This window comes from Rhea americana, unplaced genomic scaffold, assembly GCF_003343005.1.
Source record: "Rhea americana isolate MKP2758 unplaced genomic scaffold, rheAme1 scaffold_228, whole genome shotgun sequence".
Taxonomy (NCBI): Eukaryota; Metazoa; Chordata; class Aves; order Rheiformes; family Rheidae; genus Rhea; species Rhea americana.
Genome location: NW_028186344.1, coordinates 459,279 through 485,898, shown reverse-complemented (window position 1 = coordinate 485,898; position 26,620 = coordinate 459,279). Strand labels below are relative to the sequence as shown.

General features: G+C 37.4%; 1 protein-coding gene and 1 long non-coding RNA gene across 20 annotated transcripts in view; one reads left to right on the top strand and one right to left on the bottom strand.

Annotated features, from left to right (window-relative positions):
• LOC146595337 (uncharacterized) overlaps positions 1-26,620 on the bottom strand; it is a 206,295-nt gene that overhangs the window by 96,847 nt on the left and 82,828 nt on the right. For 15 of the 18 annotated variants that reach the window (XR_014895950.1, XR_014895946.1, XR_014895948.1 and 12 more), the window contains one exon: positions 3,346-3,434. The exons of 1 other annotated variant lie outside the window; for it this stretch is intronic. The gene's annotated coding sequence lies outside the window, so the exon portion shown is untranslated. Of the gene's footprint in view, positions 1-2,969; positions 3,148-3,345; positions 3,435-4,128; positions 4,212-26,620 lie in introns of those variants that run through there. 2 more of the 18 variants (XM_085305877.1, XM_085305878.1) reach the window with 2 other exon arrangements.
• On the top strand, positions 5,724-17,270 carry LOC146595338 (uncharacterized). 2 transcript variants are annotated; one of them, XR_014895951.1, is made up of 3 exons: positions 5,724-6,260; positions 16,686-16,777; positions 17,208-17,270. It is a non-coding gene; the product is annotated as an uncharacterized LOC146595338 (long non-coding RNA). The 2 variants fall into 2 exon arrangements; XR_014895952.1 differs by having other exon boundaries at positions 16,683-16,777.

The window sequence follows — 26,620 nt, the reverse complement described above, 5'->3', positions numbered from 1 at the left end:
AAAAAAAGAAATCTGGATGAAACAAGGCATTCCTTGCACTCCTTTTATTCCTCTTTAGCTGCTACACAATGTTTATGAATACTTGGCATACACTAGGAGAAGGCAGTGCTGTACCAATACAGGCACACCAAACAGAATCCACTTAGATGTTATCTCCTATATTCAAAGGAGGCAAGAACTGAGGACTGTAACTCTATTTCAAAGTGGTAACTCCTGCTCCATTCCCTTCCCGTCTTCACTCCATCTACTCCCTTTTCCCTCTCCTTTGCCCACAGTAAAACCTCCCTTACCTTGGTCCAAATCTTGCAGTGTGCATCCAGTTGAAATTTCAATTAATCTCAAAAAGAGTTTAACCCAAATAAGGATTCCACACATCCAATTTTTTATCTTTGAAAGTAACTAGCACATCACAATCCATCTGCTTGTTAAAATGTTGCAGGTTATGCTTGTCTTGCTCTGTTGTAAACTACTCTCTCCCTTTCGCTTAACAGTGCTCTCGAGTTGAGGACTTCATATTATCCAGAGGCCTAGAACATACACACCTTTCTTACGTGCTCCTGGTTTTCTCTGTGTTAACATAACTTGGTGAAAGACATTTTTAATCAAGAGAGGTGGGAGTTTAAGAACAGAATGCTCATTTACCAGCAACACCTTAATTAAGAACCAAATCCTCTCCAAGAATAAGAGTGGAATAAAAACAGTTTCCTGCTGTAACAGTGTGTCTTACTATTTTCACAACTCTTCAATGAATTATTATCTGAAAATGTGCAAAACTTCATCCTAGACACCTATTAAAAATTGTTTTAATTAAGCAAAATATTGCCTATACCTTCAGTTTTTCATTCCATACGCTCAACATTTTGTAGAAAAATCCTTGGCTGTCCAACACAAAACTCTTTCAAAATGTAAATGCTTTAGTTCGTGCGCGTAATTCCTGAAGGTATTCATCTGAAGGCCTGAATATTTCTATCAGCAGTTATACTTCAAGTTGTAGACCCAAATAATCTGAAATATAAAAACTGGAAATCACCAGTCTAATGAACTGATTTTAATCCCTCTTCTTCAATCAACATACACGTGATCTTTATGCACTGCTATGTTCATTTACAGCATGCTCAAAGAAATCCTCACTGTGAAATAAACTAGTAATAAGGCAACTCTGCTGCTCTTACTTTCATAGTGATCATTTCTAGCAAGCCAACACCAAATAACAAACTAATACACCATAAGCTATTTTATATTCCTTTAAATGCTAGTCCTCAGCAACAAAACAACCCCAACAGTACTAACACCAAATTAAAAAAAAATCCTCTTTAGGTAAACAGCATCATTAGGGGCAATATCATCAAGCAGTCTGAAATTTTTCAGTGTGTGGGGGGTATTTAACAGTATCTGAATTTGTAAGAACTGCTACTAGTTAAAAACTCCAACTCATATTTTATTTACAGTGCAGCTACTACAGGCCTCTAAAAAGAACTCTGAAGAAATTAATTTTAGCCATCACCGAGCCATACTTTCCTGAATCTCTTTCTTAATCTCCACAGTTCACCAAAACATACTCTACTTACTCTGAGCTTGAACGGTCAATAAATACAGCTTTACTACTTAAAGTTATGAGTTGTTTTTCAATTTATGTTGCCATAAAACCGTTCAAATGCAACGCCATTACGGCGATGGTTGTGATACAATATTGTCAATAGCCTGAATTTAAAACTTTTTTGTACAAGTCACTAAGTATTTTCTAATTATTTGGGGGGGGGAAGTGTTGTTTGGATTTGTTCTGCTATTTACTTAAATTCAGGGCTATAAATAAAATTAAAAGGAAAACATTTTTTACATAAGCGTCCAATTTTTTCAGTGTAGAGGAAAGCATTTTGCTTTACAAATACGAATGAAAGGTTTTCTCATAAAGTGTGTTTAAAATACATTTACTTCCARATACTTGAATTTGCACATGCACTTGCCTCTATAAAGACCAGAAACTAAATATTAAGGGTCTGGCAATTTCATAGCACAAATACCTCTTAAGTGTGTAAATATCTGTCAAATCGTACCTAACTCAGAACATCTACATGCTACATCTATATGCTACCTTCATCCATAAATGGCATTAGTCTAATATTTAAGTATTATACTTAAATAAATTCCTTCATTAATACGTGAAGAGCAGAAAATAAGAGAGTGGAAATGTGCGTGAGCATGTGCCCGTGCTTGGAAGAGAATGAGAGAAGAAGAAAATACACTTACAGCACTTACGGGCCTTCAAAGGTTCTCAAAGATAGAATTAAAAAAAAAATAAAATAACTATTGTCATCATAAACTAGTCCTGAACAGTTCTGGATGTTCGACAATTTTAATAGTGAACCCAAAAATATTTACGTCCAAGTTCRCGTTGCGAAGACGATCAGGAAAACGTAGTTGTGGCGAGATATAAAATCTGAAGGTCATCACATAGCTACCTTAAAAAGTATTACTTAAGAAACGTGTACAGGCACACTTGTGTGTACACACATGAACAGCATAAAGCCTGGCATACTTCATTAGCTGCACTGTCACTGCTCTGCACGCTAGCGCTTCGTAACGTTTCCAACATACTGAAATATTAAGTAAATATTAAAACTTGCACCACCTAACTTTGTTTGTTGCTTTTCTTGAGCTTCCTTCTATTAAAAAAAAGGGAGAGGAATGCCATTCAAGAAAGCAGCTATATTGTAATCAATGAAGGCAAGACTGGCACAAGTCCTAGAACATTTGCATTCAGAAATAAAAGCTGTGATCGACCTTTGTCTGCTAAGAAAATGAAGCTAGCTGGTTTTAAACAGCCTGCCGAAGGGAGGGGCAGGCATGATACGGAGGGAGGCTGAAACCTTAAAAAAAATGAAAAAAGAAAGAAAAGAAAGAAAGCAAAAGGAAAAGGAAAAAATATCACGACAATAACTGGCATTACTACATATCTCACCCCTACTCACCGGCTAGCCATCGGCCCCAGCCTCAGCGGGCTGACAACGTGCTGCTGCTGCCGCTTCCTTAATAAATGCAACACCCGGACGCCAGCCGCTCTGCCGATACCCCAGTGCAGTTTGCGAAACTTAACGTTATTTTTCCCTCTGCTCGGCTGGTCGCTCGGGCCGTGGCGGCACGGTCTACACAGAGCCTCGTACGCCTCATACCTGGGCGGCCGCCAGCAGCGGCGCGGCCGAGCCCGGTGCAGCCCCGCGGAGCAGCCCCGGCGCTGCCGGCGGCGACAGGGAGACCCCAGCCCGCCCCGTCACCTTGCGGCTCGGCGCTGCCGCTCGCCTCTGCAAGTGCAGCGCAGGCCTGCGAGGAAGGGAAGGCGGTCCTTACCTAGCAACCGGGCTCCGGCTCCTCGTCCGCATGCTTCCCGCTGCCACCGCCACCCCTGGCTGCCAGCTCCCGGCAACAACAATGGGAGGCTGAGAGGGGTGGCATGGCAGGGAAGGGAAGGGAAGGGAAGGGAAGGGAGGAATGAGGGGAGGCAGGCGCGGAGAGACAGAGACACAGAGAGAGGGAAGGGGGGGGGGAAAGAGAAGCGTGTTAAGCTTGTCTGGTAGTTAACAAGTCTTGAATGAAGAATGTTAGCAAACAGACAAACAGCATGTCTGATGCATGCTAATAGTCCTGGCTTCACCACTGACACTATGAATAATTCAGGAGAGAGAGAAGAGAGAGAGAGGGAGAGAGAGAGAAAAAGACATCCTCCACCCTCCCTTTACGCTTTCAAATGTCTGCAGAGAAGACATGAATAAAAAGTATGCCTCAACTTTCTCCTTTCAACCCATGGCTAAAAAAATATTCAGGGGGCGAAAAAAAGGCCAGTTAGGCAACATCACCTTCTCCAGTGCTGCCTCTCCGGGATTTTCAATTCCTATTTTTGTTGGCTATCAATTCCCCCCCCCCTTTACCGCCTATTTTACTTCTTTTGTCTAGGAGCTGGCACCTGTCCCAGAGACGGCATTTTACTGCACATCCCCTTTTCCCTCCTAGCAGAGAAAGCAGGGGGAGAGGTTTGTGAGGACGAAGCAGCCCTTGCACTCCCCTGTCCCCAGCCCCTTATCCCCCCCTCCCCCCACCCAGCAATATTTCCATTTTCAGCCATGGTCAAATTACAAGGAGTTTGGAGGGATATGATCCATCCTATTTCACAAGGCACAGATACCTAAAGCAATTAAAAAACACATTAGAGAGAAGCTGGTTTTGTAAGCAGCACAGTGCACTGATACTCGGGGGGGGGGGAATTGCAAATAAAAGGCCTTCATTCTCACAGCATACAGACTAGCAAAGCCTGATTCACTGTTCAAAGAAATCAATTTCTTTTACCGAGGAAAAAGAGGAGAGAGAGAAAAGGATCAGCGGAGGGGAAAATACTTAGTGCTTTAACCTCAACATTGCGATATACAGTACAGCCGAGCAAAACACAGAGAAGGAAAAGCAAGCCAGTTCCTCAACATTGAAAGAGAAGGGTTAAATAAAGCAGCAAGGAGAGGGAAAAAAAAAAAAGAAAAGAAACTCCTATTTGCAGCATTTTTAAAAGTTCTGCTCTGGCAAAGGCCGTCTGAAGGGGAGGCCCTTGCAGCAGGAATGCGAGCGGCAGCAGCAGCAGCCCTTTTTCCGAGTCCGGCCTCCCCCTCGCGCACGATGCGAGCGATCTGGCTACGGGCGAGGAGGAGGACGTGAGCTAGCGCAGCACAGCGGGCTGGAGCTGATGATGAAACAGAGGCACGGCCCTGCGTGAGCAGGCTCGTTTCCCTCATCCGCAGCCACACGCACACTGCCTGCGCGCACGCCGCAGCGCATTGAGCTGAGCCGCCCGGCAGCAGGGCCATGCTTGCCCGCGGCTCGCCAGCGGCTGTGCTGCTCAGACCTGACTAAAGAGGAGTTTCTCCCCAGCAAGCRCTCCTGGGGCTGAGGATGGCTCTGTGGGCTGGCAGGAGACAGAGGAAAGGCTTGGCATGACAGGACCCAAATGCACGCACAGTATCACGATGTGGCTGATAATGCAGCTCAGCTAATGAAGTTTTTAATTATGGGGGGTGGGGGTGCTAAGGAAATATCTTCTGGGATTAAAACAGAGAGACAAGGGCTCCTTGTTATATTTATACCTATTTACATGTCTCTCTATAGCAAAGCAGTCTACGAGGATTGTGAAACTGCAGCCCCCCCCCCCAAAAAAAAAAAAAAAAAAAAAAAACAAAAAAAAAAAAAAAAAAAAAATTGGAAAAACGCCCCCCCCCCCCAAAAAAAAAAAAAAAAAAAAAAGGCACCCAGAGCTACAAATGGAGAACTGGAAAAGTAAATACTGTATGTGACAAAAAAAACTTGGTGATTTTGTTTTCTCATGCCCTTACTTCTAAACCAGCTGCACAGCCAAGCTCAGGCTGCTTGGCCCTTATAACTATCTTGGCACAGAGTCAAAAGCTGATAAGCATTTGGGCGAGACAGCTCAACTGCTGTGCTGGAAGAAAAACAGCTGCCATGATTGCTGTTTGATTGTGAGTGTGTGTAAGCGCTCTCAAAAACACACATCGGACAGCAAAGACGGGCCACGAATGCCTGAGGATTCAGCTTCAGAGGATCAACATGCATTTCCTTAAAAAAAAAATTATATGGTTTTTCCTCCATTTCCCCTCCCCTATTTTTAAAGAAAACGTACTGCGTAGGCTTGCTTTTCTTCTTCCCATCCCCCCTCCATAACCTCAAGCAAACTCAAGGAATTGTGCCAAAAGTCCCGTTGCTAGTTACCAAGTGCATTTTTTTAAACGTCCCTTTGATACTTCTTTCCCTCATGCTTGCCATGGAATATGCAAGTAAGATAATCTTTCCATTACTTACAGAAAGCAATTAAAAAAAGAAGAACTTCTGGCTAAACGTTTTTTTTTTTTTTCTCGTCTTTTTAAGGGGCAAAAGAAGGGAAACGAGAGGGAGAAGAATATTTTTTTCTTTTTGCAGAGTCCAACATTTGGCTTTTTCCATTTGTGGCAGATCACTGTAACGCTATTGTAAAACAACTTCCTGCCCCTTTTGGCTCAAGTTCCAGAAGCTGCTAGGCTAAGTTCATAGCACAAACTTTTTTCCCCCTTGCCGAAGAAGAGAGACAGAAAAAAAAAAAAAAAAAAAAATCCTGCAAATTATTTTCTCCCTTTTCTGGCTAATGGACTCATAAGGTGAATTTATTGCAGCTCCTTAAGAATGTTACACAAGAGACGTCGGTATCCCAGCTGGATAATTCATAAGCTTAAAAGGTGGGGTTATTATAAATGTGTATCTGTGTGTGTATCTGTATGCGTTTTAATTTTGTAATTTTAAATGGCAAGGCTTACTACCATCAGGTGGATAATGAGCTRTGCTGCTTCCTCTGTTGTACTAATTTGTGTATCTATCATAGCACAGATCGTTGACTTAGTATATACTGTATCTTCTACTTTCCAGTTGCTTTTGTAATCTAAGGTAACCTGCATCTCTCTCTTTTTTATTTTTTCTTCCGTTCTTTTCCTCCAAAATGCTTGGTGTCATGAAAATACTGCTCCAAAGCTCCTAAACCCTCCCTGCTAAAAACTGGAGATGTCGCACTCCCCATGGTATAAGCCAAGAAGCAGAAAATAAGGCCTCCCCAACTTGCTCTCTCACGATCTCTCTCTCCCTCCGTTTCTCTCATAGCAACAGCCTTTCTTGGTACGCCTGCTTTGGCATACATCAGCATTTCTACCCGTCCAAGTGTCCTTTTGCGTCACATCTCGCCATTTCACTCAACCAATGAAATCTCTGTTGTAAGAAAAATATATATACTTTTTCTGTTATTGGCATATTCAAATTTTTTTTTATATGCTTTCCTAACGTTGTCACATTTGATTTGCCCTACATGAAGAAGAGAGGGAGGGGAAAAAAAAAGAGAGAGACTGTACAGGATTCAACCTTGAAGGGTCTTCTTTGTGGAAAATATGTTACCATAAGAAAAAAAGGATTACATGGGTACTTAAGGGAAGTCATAGTTGTCCCTCTGATTTAATATTTATTTTGCTTATGCTATCATTGCTTTCCTGATGTACTTTTAAAACAACTACGCAGTTTCAACTAACTGGAAAAGTCAAAGCAATGTTTCTAACACTTTATAAAATATTCCTGATAAAAAATACATTCAGTGATGTTTGATTCCTCTAAATATTGATCAGGAGATAGGAAAAARAAATGTGATGGAAAGAGTAGATGGGAGTTTCTATTCCTTGCAACTCTCAAATTCCATCCAAAGAGGCTGCTCTCCAACTTCTGCTTAAAAACTCACTAGCCTGCAAAATGGAGCAGAGGTATTTAAAGTCACAGATTTTTTTTTTCAAGCTGCATTAAAAATGCAATATTTAATAATCTGCTGTGATAATGACAGTGACAAAGACTTAATACTATTTACAGTATATTAGAGCTTGCAATACAGTCATTCCAACAGCTAATATGAACTCTGCCAAACTGGTAAGACTGGCAAAAGAAAGAATTATTAAGAACTTATCCCACACTAAATACAGTATATACTGCATTTGACAGAAAATACATTTTACCTATACATCATGAAGTATATTAAAATCATCACATTGGTTTCAGACATGACTTTAATCACATTTAGTCTATTAAAATGCACAATATCAGCCAAGTCTAGAAAGTATAGTGTGACACATGTGGGTTTCTCAGAGTTAGCTGGCTGTGTCACATCTTGAACGACTACTGCTGTGACATTTTTAAGGAATCTCTGTTACACATTCTTATCCAGCCTCAAATCTCAAGAAAATGCTCAACCACTGGCATTCGGAGGAGAATAAACATTTCTTTTGTAAGCCAACTGTATGTTTTATGGTTTACCCTTACCAACTGTTTTTTTGTAGTGTGAAACCACAAAATGTTTTTATTATTTATTTTTAGGGAATTACAGTAAGAACTACCAGAGATTATCAGAACATAGCTGAGAAGATATTTAAATATTGACTTTCCCACAAGGTTTTACTTGGGTAAAATCATACCTTCTAATTCTGAACTCTGTCTCTAATAATGTTGATGTCTATTGCATACGGCCTGTGGATACAGAGAACATGTATGCATAAATTCTGGGTGGTTAAAAAGTAAAAGTAAGCAAAATTTCTGGATATCAAACCTAGTAATAGATGGTCATAATGCCCAGCTAAAACTCTTGTATCATTTTCTGTCTAAAAATAAGGACATGACATTCACGGTAGTAGTTAATGTAACAGAACACGCACAGATGAGAATATTAGCCCTATTCATAAGAAAAGAGATTATATAGGATAGTGCATTCAACTTTTGATGCCAATGTAATGTAAAAGACAGATGCTTCTTAAAGAAGGATTAGACTGAAGTATATGAATAATTTAGTTACTCGCATTCAAGAGATCCTGTGAATGACTTTTCCCCCTTTTACTTAGGCATTATTTTTAGCTCTTTAACTTTCTTTCTATATAAAATACATATCTCCTTGTTTATTCTCTATATCTCTCCCTTTCTTTCTCACTTTTTGCAAAGTAAAAAGTGAGGACAGCCAAGTTTCATCTCTGCTTCCTCCTGTCTCATAACTGGGATAATTCTGGCATATATGGAGGGTTAAAAGTGCATCTTCTTTGCACAATTACAGCTCAGATTCATTCATTGGAAGTTGTCATTCTTCAAGGAGAAATATAAAAGCATTGGATCTGTCCCCATAGTTGGAAAGTAAGATTGAAAGCCATCTATCTTTAGGTTACTGCAATATTAAAAAAAAAAAAAAAAAAATTGAATCCTATAAGCTAGTCTTCACTTAATTGTTTTGCTGTTTCCTGAACTCTTAATAGAAAAGGAATTCCAAAAAGGGAAGAATCATTTTAAGACTGAATTCGAATTATGTAAATAGTAACATGGTAATATTTTTAATGCTGAAGTTGTTTACACCATTACGTAGTTTTATAACCCCTTTCCTTCCACTTGTCTCAAGTTCTGTCTATTGGAAACTCGCTATAGAAGCTCCTGCTAATATACTAGTTTTTCTTCTTACCACTCTGAGTTTAAATATCTGTTGTACTTTCATCTCAATTCTGTGTAATACAGGTGTCAATACTAAGGTCAGCTCTAAACATATTAGTGATTTTTTTTCCTTCTAAATAGGAGAGCTCATTTTCAGTATCCAGTGGTTTCTAAAAACCTATCAGAAACATTTGATTAAAAAATGAGTACTTTTTTCCCCAAAAATAATCCAATTAAAAATATTACAATTTTATTGTAAAGCTATTTGGAAAAATGCAAATTCCCATTTTTGGATGCTTTTTATTACATATCTCTAAAATAATTCCAGTATATAAAATCACCAAGGATAGCTTTACTTCAACATTTAGAGAGTTCTTCTTTTTAAAGACACTCTTCCAGCATAAAAATAAAATTAAAAAAATAAATAAAACAGCTTTGCCTATTGTTCCCTGTGGGGATTCAAGGTGCTCTATGGGATTACAGCTGGTGTACACTGCATAGAAAGGGCAGTAATTCCACATTGGACAGGTTACTTGGGAAGCTTCTGTTCTACCCCAGAATACCTCGCCTCAATTCCAATGTGTCTGTAGTGTATTAAATTATGGGGGGAAAACATTTAAATACTAAATAAAGACAATTTTGAAGTAAGCGAACCTGAACAGTAGAGGCAAGCTGAACAAACGACACATTTCCAACAGCCTTCCCTTCAAAACATAATGAAGCATTTTGCAAAAGCATTTCCTTCTATACACTGTATTTTAACAGTAATGTTTTATAGCAAATTTGGCATTAATTTGGTATCAACACAAATGAAACTGGCAGTAGGATAAGCTTTTTTTTTTCTTAAGAAAAGAGGCATTAAATTGTGCATTGCATTAGTAGTTTTTTAAAGGGTGTTACCAACACATTTTTTTCTTGCAACTTTTTTTCTTGCTGTACAGAGCTGTATGCTCGAACCTGATAGTATTTTCCTTATATACCATAGTTAACTGATGAACATTTACATCACAAGCAACAAATGAAAGCACAAGCCTAAATTTTGTTTACTAAGCTTCTACTTAATTATCATAAACATGCTACAAAGTTCCTGGAGGCTAATTTAATGCACTATGTATCTGTGAAGGAGGTGCAAGCTGGAAACTAAGCAATGACATAGTCAGGTTTTCTTTCATTTTCAGATAAGAAGAGAGCTTCTCAGCTGTAAAACAACACAATTTTTATTTTATAGAAAATTTAACTAAATAACTTTTAAAAATATTCTGTTTCCCCTGCTAGTATTAATGCACAGTCTGACAGACTGTAAGTTATTCTTTCTGCTGGGATCAGACAATACAGCGCTATCGTATGGATCACTGGCTCTTGCTCTTTTTTGATAGCCTGCGTCACCCTCCTCGGCACCTCCATGTCCCACTCAGCACACCTCAGCTACTCCCCAGTTTCATACAGGTCTGACTGCCTCCTCCTTCCTCTGCTTTGAATAAGCTCTACCTTAAAAGCTGTCCCACTGAGATCAGGCTTTCCAATAAAGTCCGGGCATGCAGAAGTGTTCACATTTTCAGTGACGAGTTGCAATTGCATTCAGTTAGCTAAACAGTAAGAAATGGTCGTAAATACTTTATGATTACAATATAGAAAGCAGCAGCTTAACAGCAGGACACCTAGATACACTTACAGAGAGACAGCACTCATACTAGTGAATGTCATATTTTATATGCAAAGTTTACAACCTGGAAATGTTAAAAGATTTTTGCTGTCTGATTTCTGTACCTTCAGCAGTGACTGACATTTCTAGTTCTCCTACTATAAATATTCTGCTCTGGCAACACTTTTATCCTGGTATCACTGGGAACACAGACCTAAAATAAGCTTTGGGGTTTTAAATAGAGCCCTCCATTTATTTAAATGAGCAGGTCTGCTTAAAATTGGATGATAGGTAAAAGCCCTGCAGAAATAACTACTGGAGAAAAAAAAAAAAAATAGTTACACCCCCCCCCAAAAAAATAGCCAATATATTGTAAACAAAATATTAATTTTTAGAATATGCTAAGCTGTGAGAGGTAAGCAAACATATTTGATGAAATTCATAATGCAGACTTAAAACTTAAGTCTTCCAAAAGAGGATTAAGATACTTTTATATTGTAAATTACTTACAGACTTTTAAACTAGACAAGAGATGTCTAGTGACTAAATTCTGTGTTAAAGAGTTTTAATTTTTTAATTACAATAGAGTGCTGCAGTTCTGAGCAAAGGAAATTCTAATGGTAACAAAAATGGCATATAAATAAACTGCTTAATGTTTTTAATATTAAAACTACTATTTTAATATTAAAACTATTAAAGGTTAAAAATTTGCATAAATTGTAGGAAAATATAAAGGGATGCCCATTATGGTAAAAGATACATAGTAGAGCTATAATTATTCAAAACATACAGATACTTAATCTGATACGGTTATAAATATTCACATATTCATATAAAAAAATCACAGGTATATTTTCCAATTATGAACTGAGTATTAATATTACATCTACATTTTGTAGCCAACTTTAGTTTTACAATTCAATTAAATATATAATTCTCTTAAGCCACTTAAAATATTTTAGATTTGTATATCTAGCCTAGCCATCTAAAACATTATTGGAATCTCAAACTGTAACAGAGTATATTTGTAGATGAAGCAGTATTTAAATGTACTAGTGCAAATAGTAGTTTATTTAAATGCCTCTTCTTGAAAAACAAATGCCTAACATGAGCAATATTGACACATATTGTTATTACTGTGAAATATAATTTCAAGAAAATAATTATCCTATTGAATGTATTAATGTATTTATTTGTGTAAGTAATATGGGCTTTTATATTGTTTGAATYAGTCACAGGTAAACATCATTGTCAATTAAATGCTTCATAAAATTTATGTTCTATGAATTGTTATCCAGGAATCATTTGCTTTTTGACTCTTATACTTACTAAAGTTGTCACGGTTGCATTCATTATCAAATTCTTACATTTTGTAAGGATGTGTAAATTTACATATTCAGCTTGAACAGTATTCTGCTATTTTTCAGTTTTAGTAAACAAAATGTCACATACATATGTGATCCTGTATTTCCTTTGCCTAGAAATGTGTATTCCCATACAGAGATGCATCTAAACATTCTTTATATATGTACACACATTTCATATTTGACAAAAATGGCAGAATAAATACGAAGGATTTTAGAAAATTCAAATGGGCTATTATCCCACTCCCAAACAGATAACATGAACAATACACAGCATTATGAACTTATTTATATCAACAGAAGTTCAAAACAAGTCCACTAACACCAGCTGCAGTGATGGAGTTACAGCTGGGGAATTCAAAGCCGATTTAACAAGAAGGCCTCAACTGAGCTTAGAACACTCCAAATTGAACTATTTATGTTTGTATAGAAATTTACATTATAGTATTTTTACATTAAATATCATGTAAAATAGTTTTTTAAAAAAGACCGTCATTGTGGTACTGTCAATAAACAGTAAGTTTACTGCAAATAATCTTTTAAAATAATTTTTCATTTTCCTTTAAAAAGATTAATCAGCTTCCATGCAGATGAAATATATGTCACAATTTAATAAAGGTTTTTTAAATTAAATTTATTGCAATCTGACAAAGCTAATATGAACACTGTTATTCAGTGGGTTTTTACTATGTTATCTATACTGATAATGTACAAAATGAATGACAACATTGTCATCACCAAAACAAAAAAACTCTTGAAAAACTGCTTCCAGACCCATTCAGTAAACTATTTTTTGTCAGTTGTTTAAAAACACTTCCTTTTCAGCACACTGAGAAATCACAGTGGGTATCAATGACTAATCCATGAAAACTTTAAGTTTCAATATTAACCATTTTTGCTAGGGCTCCATTTCACTGGAGATTTTAGATGGATGATAAAAAACACTGAAATGTTCAAAGGTCAGCTCTTCAGTTTATATTCCCAGGAATGGTATGCAATGGATTTCTCTTGGTCCACCCAAGAAAGTTCAAGAGAACTGCACAATACATTATCTTGCACACAGCACCTTAACAAGACATTGTGGGGAAAAACGGGGGAGGAGGGGGGGGAGACAGAGTCACCTTTTGTCTCCCCTGGCAGCAGGGCAGTAAGTCTGGGGCTGGAAATCGAGAACTCTCTCCAACTCACTCACAAATACATCTGCTTCTCAGAAACTTTTTAAGCCAAATGCCAAAATCAAAGTTGTCATCTCAAGCCTGTATTACTTCCATCATATGGCTGTAGGAAAAACAAACAACTCTTCCTCCCCTCAACAACTGTTTTAACCAAATGTCCAATTTTCTTTCTCTTCTCTGCATGCACACACATGTGCTGTCTGTAGCATGGCAGACCTATTCAGACATACATACACATGTATGTGTTTATAGTCTCAGGTTACAACAGCCCATAAGCTATGCATTGTACTAATGTAAGACTGTAGTGTTAATATTCAGCTTTCATAATATTGTTTAGTATAAATCACAATATTTTAATAGTACTGTCTAAAGATTACTAACAAGACGTTAGGCTTGAATTTGAAGAGGAAAATCATAAAAGACATGGTTTAGTGCTATTTTTTCTACTTATCCAAATAAACATAGCATTTAAACGATGTTAATACTTCTAAAATGCAGCATAAGAACTATTCAGAAATTGATAATGACAGTACTACACCAGCATTATTTTTATCCCTTGACCAATATCACAACTCTTCACCACATTCATAGAACATGTACAACCAGCCAACCTGTAACTACCTGAATTTAGAACCTCATTCCTTTGCTAAAACTGAAACAATTAGGGAAACTGTCTTAAGGTCAGATATTTTATCTCATGCAGCACTGCACACGCACACATAAAAYTGTTTTTTCAGTTCCCATTTGTCCTAATGACCAACAATTTGTTCCCCCTTTTTGCTCAGCTCTCAGCTGCCCATGCTGCGAGTCTTCAGTGCAGAGAAGAGAGCAAAATAAAGATTTGTTGCGGAGATTTGCAAAACACAGTTTTGCTTGAATGCTGTACTTACACTCATGCCCATCTATGCAAATAGCTATGCCATCCACAGAGAGGCAGATTTTTAAAGGACTATCAGATCTACTATTTCAGTGTTCACCTTTTACTGGTCAGCAAATGGCCAAAACCTTAGATCAGATTTCTTGTTCTGATTAACTGGAAAAGCCCACTTTGTACTGGAACTACGATTTTTCTGTAGCCGTTGCCTTTCCCTAGCAGAGAACACCATTTTGCACCCTTGCTACATTTTCCTTTGCAAAGTGGGTAACAACCGCAGAAAACATCAGGATGGTACTCTCGTACTATGGAAAAATAGCAACACAGCGCCACAGAGAAGCAGCATTTTTATTTTGACAGATGTAACAGGACAAATAGCCTGGTATGTATTTTCTGCTCACACTAATATTAATAAAAAACCACTGCACAGTATGCAGCCATTCGTACTGATGCAGCATTTTGAAACTATAGTGTCTTTCTTTTTATTCAAGCATTCAAAGGAAAGAGGCAGAAGAAGAGAGATTTTTTACCTTAGTATAAAATAAACAAATCCGTATTTATTTCAGCTGACCTGTCTGAGTTACTGGAGGCCTAAATACCTATCTGGCAGTACAGTGTTTAGAAAAATGTTTCTCTTCAAAAAAGTGAAGAATAGACTGAGTAATATCCACAGCACATCTGAAGCCTCACCAAATCCATGTTCTCCACGATCATTTTTTTTCCTTTAATCTTTTTTTCCCCCCTCTTCTTATATAAACCAAAATGTAGTAGTAAATTACTGTCCAAAGGACCAAGAAAATCAGCTGGGTAACAGAAATGGCTAAACATTAAATGCAGAATAACAGGTGTATAACACTTAGAGAACACTATTTAATATGAATGGGTCTTGCTTAGTTTTTACTGCAGAGATCAAATTTGGAAACAATTCTGATAAAGCAAATTTRGAAAAAATAATACAGAAATTCCTGTTTCTAATTTCTGTAACTTCTTTGTTTAGGAAATTAAAAAAAGCTTGAAAGGACAAAAACTACTGCTTAGCTCTACAAAGTACATTATCTGGAGAAATCACTGATAGCAGTAACACTGAAATCAAGTTCATACAGTAAAATAGTCTATCCCCTGTACATTCATTTTATATAAACTTTGCCAGAGATAAAAGTTATTTTTTAAACAGTAAAACAAACAAGGAAACAAAAAACCCTTTAGCTTGAGAGTTTTTTTTTAAGGGTGAAGTGCACACAAAGCAGAAAACCTCTAGAAAACCCCATTCAACATGAAGCTTTCAGAAGAGGCATTTCTACTACCACATCTTAAAATTATTTCCATATGCAACATGACAATCTAGCATACACTCAGAAAAATTAGTTTTCTTTCAAGCAGACACTAACAGTATTTATTTTTAAGATTCAAGTACTTTTATTTTCTAGAAAATATAAGCATTTTGCATATTTACTATTGGCTGAATGTTTTTCTCTTTTTTTTTTAATTCCAAGCAGCTCTTCTCATTTTAAAATTCTCCTACAACACTATGATTCCAAACAAAGCACAACTGTATCAATGCTTTAAGGCAAGAAAAACAAACAAACAAACAAAAAAACCAAAAATGAACACAATCGACATTGCATTGATGCACACTTTGGTCCTTAAATTCCAGCAGCTTGCAGAAAAACAACATTAATTAGTATTGAAGAGCACACGGTGAAAGGCAATGGATCTTATATTTTCATTAATCAACATTTTAACTTTCTAACACATAGGAGGAATATATGCATGCTAACGTGATAACGTTATTTTTATTGGATAATATTTTAAATGGATATAAGATGCATAATTGTCCCATCTGGCCTCCCTTCAAATCTAAAGCTAGTATACTTAGGAAATTTAAAATAACGAATAAAGAAAAGCGAAGGGTTGGTTTCAGTATTGCTTGTATTCAGTGTTACTTGCTGCTTACATACTAACTAACATAACTAACTGTGCTGTTCATCTGGCTCGGCTTTGAATGCAAGTTTTCATTAAGAGGGAATGCTGTCTGAACTGCTTTGCCACTTCTTTTGTTTAAATCACTTGTTTTGCTGTATTACAGAACCCACTTTTTTAAACTAAGAGTAAATGGCTGGAAGTGTTTGTTTAAATAATTCAACAATGGCAAAAAAAAAAAAGAGAGAGAGAGAGAAATGTAATGTTTTACTTGAAATGATTGCAAACCAAAGAAAATAAATTAAAATGAGGAGAGGAAGGGGAGGGAGAAAAAAAGACAGCAAAAGAAAATATCTGCTTAGACAAAAGAATTATAGTATTTTGGCAAATTCGTAATACAGGATATAACCTTAAAAAGGGGGGGGGGACATGGAGGTCTGCAACAGTTACAGGCATTGGCATGCTCCCTTACAGAGGGAAAAGGGTGGTGCCAAAAGAAACCTGTGCCCAAAACCTTCCACAGCGCCCTGTGCTAGGCAGTGGCAGGTGAGGGAAGGATGCTGCTGCGCACTGAGGCAGCCTCCATCCCTGGCCACACGGTGCCCGCCCCACCCAGGTGGGACTGGATGTAAGGTGTGCCCAGGGATGGGCAGGTGACAGGGCTGAAAAGCAGCACATGGCTCCCTTCTTCTTAGTAGGGACGGCTAAAAGGAGTCCAGAAACGCTCACAGCGATAAACAGCAGAGCAGCTCGTTTCCAGGACAGCACCTCAAGCCAGTATTCACATCAGGTAAACCTGCTCTCCACTCTTACACCAATACAGGAGCATCTTCCAGCCATTTATAGTGGTACAAAAAGCGACAAAGCCAGCAAGCCTAGAAACGTCCCAGCCTGAGAGCCAAAACTTGCTGTGAGGCACGTTCTTACCTTGATCCTGTGCTGAACGCCACGTGTTAATGGGTGCAGAAGCCTCTACGTGTACTATCGCAGTGGTACTCGTTTCTGTGACGGCAACATTGTAAGGTTCCCCCTTCCGCACCCCCATCCCTGGTCAGTTTTAACTCTGCTGTGTTTTAGACAAGTTGGTTGTCATCAGCAATTAAGGGCTTTATTTTCATTTATTTATGATAGAAGGAAGAAACGTTGAAAAACTGTATTTTTGTTGAAAATGTGTTTACAGTCTGCGTAATTATTTTACGATCTGTCATTTTATTTTGCAGATTTCCCTGCCGAACAAAGAGCAGCACTCACAGATGAAAAATAATAAACATCTTTCAGAGAAAGGTGTCTGTTTTTCTCTAGCAAGCTTGCCATATGGTAGTTGAGAGAAATTAGCTATATTTGCTGGCCACAGCAACTAAAAATGATCCTCCCATTTTGTGACCAGTTACCATTTGAAGCCAAAGAATCAGCATTTGTACATAAAGCTAGTATTAAATGGAGGGAAGCCCTAGTTCACTTTGGCTTAGTGCACCATGCTCAGCTTTGCCCTGGTTAGATAGGGAATGGACCGAGATTTGCCTTTTTTTTTTGTATGTATACTAAGTCCACAGACATCGAAATGGTGCAACACAAAGAAAATGTTATGAAGTAAAGGGGGTGAATACAGTCAGATGGGACACAGCATCACACTTCCTCACGAGCTAAAAAAAAAAAGATATGTATTTTGAGATGTAACGATGACCTCAGAGGCCCAGGTTTAATTCTGCAATTACCATGCGGTTTCTTTCTTTCCAGAGAAAAATTCCCTAACTTTCACTGACCTAACATTTCGCAAGGAAATAAAAAAAGTGTTAATGTCAAAGGCTCAAACCACAGAAATTAAGTTACTGCTGCTGCAGCGGAGGCACCCAAAGAATACATTTTCCTCCACAAAGGATTAAACGACCTAGCCATCAGCAAGTGAAGTGCTAATCCACTCTCTCTGAAAGCGCCCGACTTGGATTTTTTGGCGGTCCCGCTACCTCCTCGGAGGCTACCGTGCGACAAACCTGCTCCGCTGCCACTCACCGCCCGCACGCGCCTAAATTAGTTCTCCATTTTGCGGCGGCCCTGGGAGAGCAATTCCCATTGAGAGGGGAACAAAGGCCGCGACCCGGGGTCAGGCGTAATGCCGGGAGTGCGACCTCCCCTTTGTGCCCAACAGCACTGTTTACTCTGCCTAAGTAAAGATCACCAATACATTAACTAAAGAGGATTAAAAAGGTCATATCCCTAGGGATGGAGCTCACATGAGTGGCAACTCTCTCCCGTCACTAAATCATTCGGCTTCCTTTTTTTTTTTTTTTTTTTTTTTTTAATAGAGACACCTTAACTGGCTCATTGACACGTTATTTCTAAAGCAAAAAATGTTTGCAAGATCTGTGTTTTGCCTGTCTCTTATTCACTTCTAGTTTTTTTTTTTTTTTTTTTTTTTTTTTTTTAATAGAGACACCTTAACTGGCTCATTGACACGTTATTTCTAAAGCAAAAAATGTATGCAAGATCTGTGTGTGGCTTTCCTTCTGGAAACAGCTTAATGGCTGCACAGGCAGCAGCCTGTTTTGAAGTAATTTTTCAAGATACCAAAATATTTTAAATGAAAGCAATTTTTCTGTGTTTCCTTCTGAAAAGTTCCAAACCGATTTACAAAATTGTTTGGGTCATACATAAAAATGGTTAATTAAAAGTGGTATCTTTTGTAGTTGTTATAAATTGGAATCTTAAGGGCAATATGCCGGAGGGATACTTGCTAGTATAGAACATTACTGCTAAATCTAGAATATTTCTCTTATGAAAAAGAAACAAAGGAAAACACAGGAAAAGGGGTCTTTGTTAGAAGGCATGCTGCTAGCTAGGCATACCCCGGCAAAATAAGCACTTACATTTGGTGTTAAGCTTTCTGTTACCTACTTAGTTATAACATTYTAAGAACATCATTATTAATAACAGAACTATCTCATGGAACAGCTAAGTTAACATTGCACTGGTAACAGATGGGAGGCAACATGGTCAGTTAGCTAGCACGCTGCACTGTCACCTTTTCATCCTTGCCTCTAACCCACTGGCCTGCCAGGAKATCCCAGCTCACGCTCTCTCCTCTTGTCTGCTAGGCCACTGTCCTCCAGCAACAGGCAGAAGCAGTAAGGAAGATATTCTGCACAGTAGCTCAGCATGTTTGAGAACTAACTTCTCCCTCTTGCAAGCTTCTTCAGAGCAGGAACCCATGCATTTCAAATGATTTAAAAGAATCTAAATAGATAAATGAAATCAAGGATCCATAAAAACAGCATTATGCTTGCTTTACTATGTTTTCCCCTTTGTGAAAAAAATCGCTTCCTTCTCATCGCTGCTGTTCCCAGTGCCTGTTTCTGATCTTCTCTAGCARGAAGAGAGGGAAACTTACTGCTGTCAAAAAAACTGAATGGAAAAACCCTTCCTAGCATACGGGTCCCATTGAGAAGCAGGGAGTTTAGCCCAGACAGATCACAACCTCCAAAGAGACCAAGTGTAAAAAAATAAACTTCCAACGCATTTGTTTGTACCATGATGGGTAGTATTCTCACTGCGGGCAGGTGATGGACTCGCACTCAGCACAACTCTCTTTTACTTTTTCCCCACCTCTCCACTTCTGTGGCTGGAACAACTGAATCTACCCCTACTGTTTCCGGTGATTGCTGTTCCTCTAAATCTAATATGAAGGAAAGCATTGGGCTTTTATTATATCAGGAGTCAAAAGAAGAGCAGTGTAGCCAGAAAGTCTTGACAGACAACAGGCTTAGAAATCAATGTGCACAGCAAAACAAGCACCAAAAAGCAGAGGGGGGGGGTGCAATATAGAGTAGGTGTTTAGAATAAGCCACTTGGAATCACAGTACCACTTTGTCATATTCAGTATTTATCCCATCTCCCCTTTCTCCTCTGCATTTATGCAGAGATTACACAGTCATGTATCAGTCAGAAATAAAGGGTAACAGAATCTCAATTAGAGAAGAAGTAGGTGGGCAAGGACAAACTATATACAGCAAAAAGCTTTATAATAGGTTGAGGCAAACAGGTGTCTCTTCCAAAAACCAAAAGCACTGAAGTGAAACAACTAGCACAAAAATATACTTATAAAGTAATATTTTAAGTAGAGATTAGAAGCATAAGGACTGAACCAATTTACTGACATATTTTGGAAGCACAAAGACTGCATCACAACTGTCTGGTAAGTCTAGAATAGTACTGGGAAACAAAGGGAGTGAATGAAGAGGAGGAAAAACACTGCAGAAAAGATAATGGTTAATTATGACCTTGAGATATTTAGTCATGCAAAGTAGTAAACTCATCCTTTCTCACCCTGTACATATGACCACAACGTTAGCACTTCTTGTCAGCCAAGTTCCTCATCTCCAATTTATTTACATTTATATATTGAAAAGCTGTCTACCCACTAGTCCTCCCAACAGACACTTGAGACTGTTTCTCCAGGTCTTTCATTTTCTTGTTCTCGTCAACCTTCACAGCAGCCAGCAGAACTACCTACATGCAAGATAGGAAATAAAACCACATTCTAAGAAGCAGTGGAATAAGATGTTACTTCTCTAGAACAAGAAAACAGTGGAAGGAAGAATGACTGTGGCACACACCTCATGTACACACTATTTTGGAAGAGCAGCAATATTGACCCTACCTCTTTATCTCCTGGTGTCTGGAAATCAGGACAAACCCAGAGACAGCCTAGCTTAAAAGGAGTCATCAGGCTTAATACAGGGTGGGAACAATTGAAATATCTGTGATATGCAAGCAATCAAACTGTACCTGTCCTCGCTAGATTTCAAATCCCACTGATCTCATCCTTTACTTTTGCAAGTAAAGGATGAGAGAGCAGCATACCTTAAACCAGAAAGTGATGAAATAAGTGAGAAAGTTAAAAAGCAAGCCATTCAGAGGACTAGATACACATGCAACAGTTCTGAAGAAGCTCAAGGTTGAAGCCAGTGTTTCCAATAAAAATATACACTCTCTCCTATCAGGAACAAAAGGGTAGCACTCCTTAAAAATTGCTAGAAGTGATCTAGATTACATGTCAGTGAATTCTAGCATTTAGCAAACAGTCTGGAAAGCTACTTAAAAAGCATTATAACTTTAATGCTTAAGCAAAGATTATATAATGGAGAGAAAAACAGCATTGCTAACATAATGTAAAATATGTAAAATTTGGAATGTGTCTGCAGAATAAATTGTTACTTATTTGGCCTTTCAAAAGTACTTTTATCATTTCACTCTTAAAAGTCATAAAGAAAACAGAATAATCAAGACTGAAACTCAGAGTTGTGATTAAAAATTAGCTAAACAGCTAAGAGGAATAGGAATAAAGAGACAATTTAAGTTGGAAAAGGTTAGCAGTTGTGGCCTGGAGAAAGCATGCTTGCATCAGCTTTTAACATTAATTAGTGGTCAGGAAAAACAAAGCTGTATAATGAGGTGGCAAAATTGACAAATGATTGGAATGTATTTGGGTTACTGAAGGAGTTTAACAAAGTTGAGCGTACATGAATCATTATGATAAATAACTTTTAGTTTTGACAATTGCTAAGGAAGTCACATTGCACGATTCCTGGCAGAAGGAAAAGACCTAGTTGCCATCACAAAGTCAGTGAAAACTTTCACGTATATACAGCAATGTCAAAAAGGCAGGTTTTATGATGCATACAAAAGAAGCATAGAATACAATACTGAAAATATTATGCTTCTAGCGTACACCTGCCAGGGAAATACCTTCATGGAGAATGCTGTCTACAGTTCTTTCCCCTTACTTCATTAAAACTCCAGAAGTAATAGGCATGCAAAGGCAGATGTCTACAGCGATCTGATTCACAGAAAGACTCCCATATAAGAACATACAAAGTGATTAAACTATTTATGCTGGCAAACACGTGAGCAACAGGGAACATGACACAGATACATACTTTAAAAGTCAGAATTGTAGTCTTGTTCATCTACTTCCAGTTTCAAACAGGAGACCATTCAGTTAAATAAACGGTAAGTTGAAACCAACGGGAATACTAATATATACTATTTTACAAAGTGCAGGCACAGCAYGTGAAAAAAAATCAGAGCTACAGTGCATCATTAATAGACCTCAGTGGGATTCTGAAAGAATATGGATCTACGTACAGCCTACCAGAATATTACATTATTATCTTTTTTCCCCATCCACACATCATTACTTGCAAAAAATATGTAAGAGATTCCACAATGTGTGTCAGATGCCCCTTGTATGGTGGTTTGCTGCACTAAGCCTTCAGTCTTGCGTCTAACAATTCAAACAAACTGTGATAATAACTCACCTCAACCCACACACTGCTGCTCTTCAAAGGACAATAATGATACATAATTAAGAGATGATGAGCTCAAATATAAGACAGGAGATAAGGGAACAGATTCCGTAACCACACCTGTGAGTGGTTATACTACTGAAGAAGTTTATTCAGCTCCACTTTCACTTGTTATATCAGTAAAACAGTCACACATTCAAGATACTTAAATAATATTTGTAGCAGCAGAGGAARGAAAGAGTCATAAAACCTTGCCACTATAGAAAAATAGCTTTAAAATCTATTATACAGAATTAAGAATGCAAATAAATCTTATTAGCAAATAGCCATCGTAACAAATGTGTGTTATGTCTCCAAATATATGATTTTACTGGAAATATTCTTGATGTCTCATCCCTAAAGAATTTTTAYTTAAAATATACTTAAAATCTCATCCCAAGCTTTTGTGATCCTGTAATTGCAGTCACAAAGCAAAAAACTACAGGGGGAAATATCTGCCTGTTTATGTGCCAATTTAGGGCAAATACTGCAGCATTCTGCATAGAAATCAAAATTAAGAAAGGAATATAGGTATGTTTTAGAGTCTAGAGAATCAGTCCTTGATAGATATTCGCAATAAAGAAAGCATCAAACCACTTTCCTTATTTCTCTAAAAAAAAGAGTTAAAACTAATTTTTCTGGGTTTTGTCATGGTTCGTGAAAGAGCTGAGCAATTCGAGGCAAAATAAGACGCACATAAAGCCTCCAACCTTAAGTGAGAACAGGTGACCATCCAGCATCCACATTAAGAAATCAATAGGATTACAGTCCATTTAATTTCTGATCAGAAATAGTTCTGTTTTACCTAAAAGAAGTCTTCATTTTGTAAAGATCAMAGACCGCATCTCCCAAAGCTTAGCCTACTGCAGCCCCGTCTGCACGGCCCGAACTCTCCAGGCAGCAGCCACACCCTCCTCTTCCTCATTATTTTCCACTGACTATGAAATACTTTAACGGACATCAGATACCACATTACTGATTTAATTATGCAGGTTAAAAAAAACAAATTAATATATTTGTACACATATATTTCTATTTTCTGTTTCACTTCAAACAAATTTGGTGGGCCTGATTTGGCTCTCTATTCAAATCACAAGAAATGTTATTAAAAGGTGTCCTGAGTTGACAGAATAATCAAGCCCTCAATCTTTTTATAGGATTTAATACAACATCCACTCCACCAGTACTAGAAAAAGAATACAAATCAGAGGCTTTTCAGAATAACTTCTGACAAGTCTATTTCACACTTTATTACTATTTATTACTGTTATTTATTACTATTATAATAGTAATAGATAGCAACACAGACAGCTTAGAAGGGTGTTATAGAGCTTCCATCCTAGATCAATTTTAAAATTAAGCTGATCTGTTCAACTCAGATTTATAAGAGAAAGGAATACTTGAGCAAACTTTCCTAGCTTACAGATCACTCAGAACCTCACCCAGATGTAGTTCACTGTATATTTATCACTATCAGATCTCATATGAATTTCATTCACTCAACATATACTTAATGTTATTATATTTCATGCAATTTATTTTATCAGTAATTTGGCAATACACAGAATATTATAGAAATTGACGGTTGGTGTAGTTTTGCATGTTGTATCACCTACATGCTTAGTGTATTATTTACAGGATACTGTAATTATACTACATGTCATATTATATTTAACCATACAATATTGAAATAAATATACTGTACTAAATATTCTATATAAATATAGAAACTACTTTTTCCAGTGCCTCAGGAAAAACACTTATTTTCAAATAACCATCTCCAGCCTTCAAAACAGACCAAAAATTCAGTAAAGTAGTCTAATCTTAATTTTTGTAAACAACTGCACAAATAAAGATATTAGTGCTAACCTATTGTTAGGACTGTAGCATTAACATTAAAATAAACTGCTTGTTTATTTAAATTTAGAACTATGTATGTAACCAGAATYCACAGCTTCATACTATTTTGTTTGCTGAAAGAGCAAACTGATAATAAAACAAAAATGTTTRATTTATGTTGTATGTTAGGTGATGTCAGCACATATTATAGGTAGTATATAAAATAACGCCAAATTTAGAAGAATCTTGTGATCCCAGCATCTACTAAATATTTATTCATATGCTTCCAAAACTACAGAAAAACACTTATATGCACTTTTCACTACTAGTAGAGACGTTCACAATTTTACATACTTCCAAATCCGAGCTGGTTACCAATATACAAATTTGAAATCTTGAAATCTGCAAAATGCAAGCTTAGATGAAGTATGTTTGCTATATGCCATGCATACAGTTAAATACAAATAACTTACAGAATAGTATCAATATTGTAGTGTTTATGTTTATTCATGTAAAAAATCATTTTTCTCTGAACAGCAGCATATTAGGTGATACATATGCCTCTCATTGTACAGAAATTCTCTGATGTATAACATAGGTTTTAAAATCCAAATCRAAAAACCTAGTGGGAAAACACTACATTAGTATTTTACTGGTCTGTAACATACACCCCACAAAGCCTTCCCATCTACACCCTCTATGCCACAACAGCACACTTACTCCAGGCTCTTCGTATCCATATTTATGCTGATGTTCTGCAAGAAAGGGAATGAACAGAAATCCAAGGCTTAACAAGGGAAGGCAGCGGGAAGGAAAAAAACCACCAAAATTAACTATATTGAAGACCTTGCAAGAAAAAGAAAATGTTCAGCAGGTAACAGCCAGACAAGAAGTGAGTGGAGAATTTAGTGTCTCGGTACTGCCTGGATACCAGTTCAGGATTTAGGCAGCCTTGGATTACAAGGACTATTCCCTTAAAAATCTAGCCCACAGTTGCTGTACTGTTTTCTGCCACTGTTGCATCCAAACTGTGACTAAAGACCTCATTATGCTTCTCTGGCACTATCTGAAGCAAACGTATTGTACAATTTTATATGCACCTACAAGCAAAGGATAAAAAGAAGTTATTTTCTTGATGGCACAGTAGTGAAATGATGAACAGCGAGTTTGGTGCAAAAGCTGGCATAAGCAGCATGGCTTTCTCCTTCACACCCCCCTTTCTGTGCTAGGCAACAGGTGACAAAATACAGACCCCATCCTCCGGCTTTACAAATAAACAACTTACCTAGTATACAAGACATTTATAAGACAGTCTTCTAATACTTTCAATTAAAATTTAAAGAGGTTTAACTGGGCCCCACGTTGGTTTCAGAAGGTAAAAGCAGCCTTTCTTAATGCTGATTTATAGATTGTAATGTTTCACTTAAATACAWCTCTCCCAGAAATAAAGAATAACCAGTGGCTACAGCTTAACAATCCAGTATTCAGAGATTTTAAAAGAAAAAAAAAAAAAGACTGAAAAAGCATGTTCAAAGCTACTATATGCCTCACATACTTCACTACCATCTCTTTTGCAAGAACTTGCTAATTTATCTTAAATATCTAGCTGAATTATAATGCAATATCCTTTGATTTTCTTAATTCTTATTCTAACTAAACATTTATATTCTTACTTACAGACATTCAAAAAAAATAATTTGCTCATTATGGCACTTAAACAGTTGATATAGTTTATGAAAAGTAAGAATACCACATATAAGGTTCTTGCTATCTTTTTCTTTAAGTTTTACCATTTCAAAAGCATTTTGTCCACCTATTATCATAAAAAATATTTTTCCGTTGTGAACTGGACATATGAAGAGAGTTAATGATGCCATAGCAGCAGTAAGATTTCTTCACCAGGCTCCATGCTACTCATTAAATAATTGCACCCCTGTACATACATAACCAGCTGGTCAAGTGCAAGAAATGACTTTGCTGCACTGCATTGCAGCTATGTCCCGTACATTTCAGCAGAAATCCTTTAAAGAGTCATTAGAATACAAAATTTCTCAGCTTCCATTACTGTCGATTTCTTGACTCTTGTGTTGCTCACYCTCACTACATTTCTAAGGCTCTAATACGTTGCATTTTAACACCTGAATCCCTTTTAGGAAAAATCCCATTTGCTCGTCATGAACTGGTAGGGACAGGCTATATCCTGAAAACACTACAATCTTGCTAAAGCCTATCTCTCAAACTCCAGTTTAAAATAACCTTCCTTTCCTTGAAGGCAATACTTCAGGAAATATTTAAATGCTTCAGAATAGTTTTAGATCTGAGAGCTGTGCATTTCTTTCCTTTAGAAAAACACAGCTTTGCAGTGCTCTGCAGTGCACAGTACCCAGCACAGCAGATGGTTAAAATTCTGCATCATTTTTAATAGCCTTAAGAAAAAGCACTGCCTTTTTTCC